This window comes from Dendrobates tinctorius, unplaced genomic scaffold, assembly GCF_039654945.1.
Source record: "Dendrobates tinctorius isolate UK_male_01 unplaced genomic scaffold, ASM3965494v1 ptg000178l, whole genome shotgun sequence".
Taxonomy (NCBI): Eukaryota; Metazoa; Chordata; class Amphibia; order Anura; family Dendrobatidae; genus Dendrobates; species Dendrobates tinctorius.
The window spans coordinates 1,893,109-1,899,519 of NW_027361845.1; the positions used below are offsets into that span (position 1 = coordinate 1,893,109).

The 6,411-nt window shown below is 47.2% G+C and overlaps 2 non-coding genes across 2 annotated transcripts; one reads left to right on the forward strand and one right to left on the reverse strand.

The window, feature by feature from the left end:
- The first annotated feature begins 5,534 nt into the window (after positions 1 to 5,534).
- On the forward strand, positions 5,535 to 5,606 carry TRNAP-UGG (transfer RNA proline (anticodon UGG)). Its single transcript has one exon. It is a non-coding gene; the product is annotated as a tRNA-Pro (tRNA).
- Positions 5,607 to 5,771: 165 nt separating this feature from the next.
- Positions 5,772 to 5,853, reverse strand: TRNAL-AAG (transfer RNA leucine (anticodon AAG)). The gene has a single exon. It is a non-coding gene; the product is annotated as a tRNA-Leu (tRNA).
- Between the last annotated feature and the right edge of the window lie 558 nt (positions 5,854 to 6,411).

The following is a 6,411-nucleotide window of genomic DNA, read 5'->3' on the forward strand; positions in this document are numbered from 1 at the left end:
GCTCAGACATATGTAATAGAATGCAATTAATCATGTATGTAGGTAAAAATACATAATATACTGTACCTCCAAGGAGGAGGAGGAATATCTGCCGCATGCAATATGTACAGTCGTTAATCCTATTCTCCATTAAAATTCTTGTTGAATTTTAATTTCCATCTTAAAGATCTAAAACGCCTCCCGGGTCCCAACTAAGAAGTTTTCGCTGATGATCTTCACCTGAGCAGGATCACTGACTCTCCCAATGCCCCGTATAGAAAAGTCAGAAATATCGCTGTTATGACCATAGTCATGTGTTTAATACGCCGGGTACAGTTAGGTCCATACTGAGGCTAAAATTCAGTCGTGCCATAAAATGATAAAAGGTATATGCTCTGTAGGGACAGTCTATGATCAGTTTATATTCACTATATTATACTGTTATATAACATTACCTGTGACTTTCCACAGTTTATGAAGCTCTAACTGTAGTGCAAATAATAAGCAATAGACTTAGAGAATATTGGTAGTTTCACACCTGTTGTTCCCTGTTTCACTGTCTTTATATATAAAATATCACCAAACCACCATCAGTACATAAATACAGCACCAGAACCACTATCAGTACATGAATACAGCACCAGAACCACCATCAGTACATGAATACAGCACAAGAACCACCAGAAGTACATGAATACAGCACAAGAACCACCATCAGTATATGAATACAGCACCAGAACCACCATCAGTACATGAATACATCACTAGAACCACCATCAGTGCAGGCATACATCTTGAGAACTACCATCAGTACATGAATATGTAAAAAAGAGCCACTCTCAATTCATGAATACATCACCAGTTCCTTCAAAACCTGTGTGTAAGTGATAAGTACCTAGAAGTGAAGGAGGCAATGAGTGATCACCAGATATGGAAGATGGAGGCAATGGGCAGTCACTAGATATTGGTGATGTAGGATATGGTCGATCATTAGATACTGATGATGGAGGAAACAGGTGGTCACCAGATACTAATGACAGAGGCGATGAGTGATCACCAGATGCTGATGGAGGCGACAGGTGGTCACCAGATACTGATGATGGAGGCGACGGGCAGTCACCAGATACTGATAATGGAGAAGATGGGCAGTCAGCAGATACTGACGATGGAGGAGATGGGTGATCGCCAGATACTGGTGATGAAGGAGACTTACGGTCACCAGATGCTGATGATGGGGGCGACGGGCGGTCACCAGATACTGATGACGGGGGCGACGGGCGGACACCAGATACTGATGATGGGGGCGACGGGCGGTCACCAAATACTGATGATGGGGGCGACGGGCGGTCACCAGATACTGATGATGGGGGCGACGGGCGGTCACCAGATACTGATGATGTAGGTGACGGATGGTCACCAGATACTGATGACAGGGCGACGGGCGGTCACCAGATACTGATGATGGGGGCGACGGGTGGTCACCAGATACTGATGATGGGGGCGACGGGCAGTCACCAGATACTGATGATGGGGGCCACGGGCAGTCACCAGATACTGATGATGTAGGTGACGGGTGGTCACCAGATACTGATGACGGGGCGACGGGCGGTCTCCAGATACTGATGGTGGAGGAGACGGGCAGTCACCAGATACTGATGATCGGGGCGACGGGCAGTCACCAGATACTGATGGTGGAGGAGACGGGCGGTCACCAGATACTGATGGTGGAGGAGACGGGCGGTCACCAGATACTGATGGTGGAGGAGACGGGCGGTCACCAGATACTGATGGTGGAGGAGGCGGGCGGTCACCAGATACTGATGGTGGAGGAGACGGGCGGTCACCAGATACTGATGGTGGAGGAGACGGGCGGTCACCAGATACTGATGGTGAAGGAGACGGGCGGTCACCAGATACTGATGGTGGAGGAGACGGGCGGTCACCAGATACTGATGGTGGAGGAGACGGGCGGTCACCAGATACTGATGGTGGAGGAGACGGGCGGTCACCAGATACTGATGGTGGAGGAGACGGGCGGTCACCAGATACTGATGGTGGAGGAGACGGGCGGTCACCAGATACTGATGGTGGAGGAGACGGGCGGTCACCAGATACTGTGTGATTTAAATTTTTCTTTTGTTCATTCACTTTGCATTTTGTTAATTTATCAATAATACACTATTAACACTTCTTGTTTTATGACTTTCTGACTTTGCAGCATTTTCTCCTGCCTAAACCTTCAGCTCAGTTCTGTACATTGCGACACGTTTTATCAGGACAAGATCTACAGACACGTATGTACAAAAATACTCGGCACTCAGAAATGAAGAAGCAGTGTATTCTTTATTGTGCATCCAGACAAAAATCGACTCATATCGTATGAACGTTTTCGGTCCAACAGAAATCATCAGAAAGGTTTTTTTTTTTGTTTCTTTTGGTAGAAAACTGCAAAAGATACCGATAGGGTAACAGATATCCTTAGGTGGTAGCAAAGTCTATGCTGGTATTATATGGAGGCTGGAGCACGAGTCTATCTGGTTGGAGTTGGATTAATGTGACTGCATAAAGCAGGGCTACAGGAATGGGTTAACAGCGCTAGGAGTGCAGGCTCTGCAAACAGATACAGCGCTTAGTGCCGCAGGAGGAATCCAGGGTGCCGCCGTGTAAAGAGGTCCTCCTTACACGGCGGCACCCTGGATTCCTCCTGCGGGCGCTGTTAACCCATTCCTGTAGCCCTGCTTTATCCAGTCACCTTTCTGATGAAGGTCCGTTGTTGGACCGAAAACGTTCATACGATATGAGTCTATTTTTGTCTGGATGCACAATAAAGAATATACTGCGTCTTCATTTTTGAGTGTCGAGTATTTTTGGACATTTTTATGGGTTGGAAACGTTACTTGAGCTCCGAACAACCTTCCTTTTCCTCTGGAGTGCCGTGTTCTTTTGCCTACAAGCTCTACAGACACGTTCTCCCCATACACAGACATTTCTGGTAGATTCCTGTGTCGGCTCCCGGACGCCTTTCTCTGCTCTGAGGAACAATGACAGTAAAGCGTTTTCACAACTCTAGAAAGTCCCATCCGAGGGGAGAATGCCATGGGAGCGGCAGATGGTGGCTGTGTAGACAGAGACATGAAGATCACGTGCCAAGATTCTGCTACATTGTAGCAGTTTCCATAAAGGGATAGTTCTGCATTTTCTTTTTTTTTTCCTTTTTTCTTCTCTTGTAGATTGTATCGGCCATATAGGAACAACCTACTGATTACAGTGAGACTGGCGCAGGCTCCCTCTATCTCTCCAGATGACATTCATGAAGGATTAAGGATAGACGGTGTCAGGAAAAACCAACTTTTATCTCAGTTCCAGTTAGGAACATGCAGGTGTCTGGCGCCCACTTACACTCAGGTCAGTCAGGGAACTGCACCTAGGATTAGTCGTTGCCAGAAAGGCTGCCTGGCCACATACTGGCTATCGAGCACTCTGCAGTGAGGGCAGTGTGTATATCACCAGTCCCAGGCCAGGAATACACACATAAACCTCCAATCCGTCACTACCAGGGTTTCCCAATCACACAAGGACGCTACACTTCCACCAGTCCCACCAGTGGTTTCGATTGAGGTGTGCAGCATTTGACGGATACGGGATACGTATGATGGTTTTTATTTCCGTCATGCAACAAATACAGTTTGCAACAAACTGATGGTGGTTCTGGTGACATGTACTAACGGTGGTTATGGTGACATTTTCATGTATTGATGGTTGTTCTGGTGCTGTATTCATGTACTTTTGATGGCTATGGTGATGTATTGTGATGATGGTTCTGGTGCTGTATTCATCACCATAACTATCACTGTTGTGTTGGCCTGAGAACCTCTGTTTATACAGAACTTGAACACTTGTTTCCTAGGCCCTAACCCAATAGGACCAGGTCCATGCTGGCCAAAAAGATGGAAGGATACCACTTGCCTTCAGGAAGACAGACTGATGTTTATAAGTTACACTTGCTTTATGTGATGTGTATTGGTGTCTTCCAGGTGTCCGAATGGTCGAGGATGACCATTATTAAAGAGGAGCGGAATGTAAGGATGGTGGACCGCTGGGTCACTTTCCAACTCCTGAAGACATCAATCACATCAATGATGTATATTGTGAATAATGTCTTGTGCCTTTTGTATATATCATGCCATGTGAATAGTAATGTAAGTATAATATGAATACTGTGAGATCCAGGGCACCAGTAGCGGAAGAAATAGGACGTGGAACAGCTGAGAAAGTAAAAGAGACTTGTGAATCAGGACTGTAGCATTAAAGCTGGGTTGTAGTGAAGTAGGGAGAAACAGTGTGCCTAGAAAGCCCTGGAGTAAGCTACTGAGGAAGGATAGTGTGTGGAATAATGCTTCATACTGTAAAGGAAACGTCCATAAGACTTTGTACCCTCAATCTCTTGTATTTAACCCGCATCAATTTACTATTCAGTAAAGAGTTTCTTTTGGAATCGTGGTCTCTCTCATTGGACTGTTTTACATCTGGTCCTGGCAAACCTGCTGTCACGGTCCTGTTAGGGTCGGCGTGCAGCCACCGCTGAGCAAGGACTCACCCACACTGCAGAGAGGCCCGGGGTCAGACACAGCCGGATAGTTCAGGCAAACAGGACCTGGAGAAGCTAAAGTCAGTGAGCAGTGAAGGACCTAGAGTCATGTGACCGCAAGGGGGCGGGGCTTAGCGTCCTGCTGTCAGAGATAGGCAGAACACTAATACAGGAATTCTCAAAGTCAGACACACCTGGTCATACACAGAGATAACAGTAAAGTACCAGGGATGAGACAGAACGGAGAGTCGGGGACAGGCAGCGGTCAAAGCCAAACAGACATAGAAGGTACCAAGCAGAATCCAGCAAGCAATATCCAGAGAACAGGCCGAGTCATACACAGAGAATCAAGCAACCAGAACACAGCACAGACACACTCAGGGGTCACCACACTATGCCAAGGGCGAAAGTATAACTGACGGGGATGGGAGCGTCCTGAGGCTATAAGAAGCCTCCCCAGAACCAGGGAGAGGCCACAATCATAGCCCCAGGTGTCACAACCTTTAACCCCAGAAATGCCAGTCATCAGCACTGGTTCCAGACATTAACCCCACATGTGCGAGTCAAACCCGCACTGAGATCATGACACCTGCAACAACAGTAACATGCGTTCTGCACATGCTTAAGGTCCTCACAACACAAGTCCACACACCCAGCAGGACCCACACTTTCATGTAATGTGTCAGGCACTGAAGACGAGTGCCTTCCGGGCGACTACCACTGCGCACCACGTGACATCCCTATAGCCAACCCTATTGTCCCCATAGCCAGCCTGTGGAGACACGGGGGCCAGTGGGTGCTCTCGTACGCTGGCCTGGCTGTCTTTATAAGGACTGCATGGACCAAGGCTAATACCACTGAACGCAAACCCCTCTTAAGTCCCCAGAGCCAGCCCCTGTTCCAATAGCCACTCTGAGACTGAGGAGACTGCAGCCATAACAAACTATCAGGGTAAACCTCTCCAGTTGGCTCGTTGGTCTAGGGGTATGATTCTCGCTTTGGGTGCGAGAGGTCCCGGGTTCAAATCCCGGACGAGCCCTTGTTTTGTTTTTGTGTTTCTTTTTTATCCCTCTATAAAATAATATAATAATGAAACATTATTGTACCATGATAACATAACTCCAAGATCCAGGGTGAGGAGATGACTGTGCACACAGGTATAACCGAATGAAAAGGAAATGTAGGAGAACATAAAAAAAAATCCTGGCAGCGGTGGGATTCGAACCCACGCCCCCGAAGAGACTGGAGCCTTAATCCAGCGCCTTAGACCGCTCGGCCACGCTACCATGGTGATCTCAGCCGTCACAGGAGGCTCAGACTGGTGCCGTGGTCGCAGTCACACACATTACGATTAGTTTTCGGATTTTTTTTTTCTAATTTCCATGAATTATTTTACTCTCCCTTATAGTAAATGCAGGTTCTCGGTTTATCTCTAATTATACCATATGTACCCCTGCAGTCCCACCATGGAGGTCATAGGAAGCCGATCTGCGGGGCCTGAGCTGCTGAAACTCCCCAGAATTTCACTCTTTGCCTATTCTGAGCGAAATTTCTCCTGCGCTTTATTGTTTTCGAGGTTCTGTGAATTGGGTGCACTTCATATTTTGTGATCACCAGGTGGCAGGCGAGTAGGTCTTCATGGATGTAATTGCGTAGTTTGGACACCAGGTGGCGATAAGGTTTCATTGTAATTGTCATGCAAATGTTATTCACACTTCTCAACACTAGGTGGCGAGATTCCTTTTTTTTCAGAGCACAGTAAAATAGTTGTAGTTTATATATTCGGACACGAGGTGGCGATCGTTCCCAGGTTACTACTATACTGACGCAGCAGGGGTTGTAGT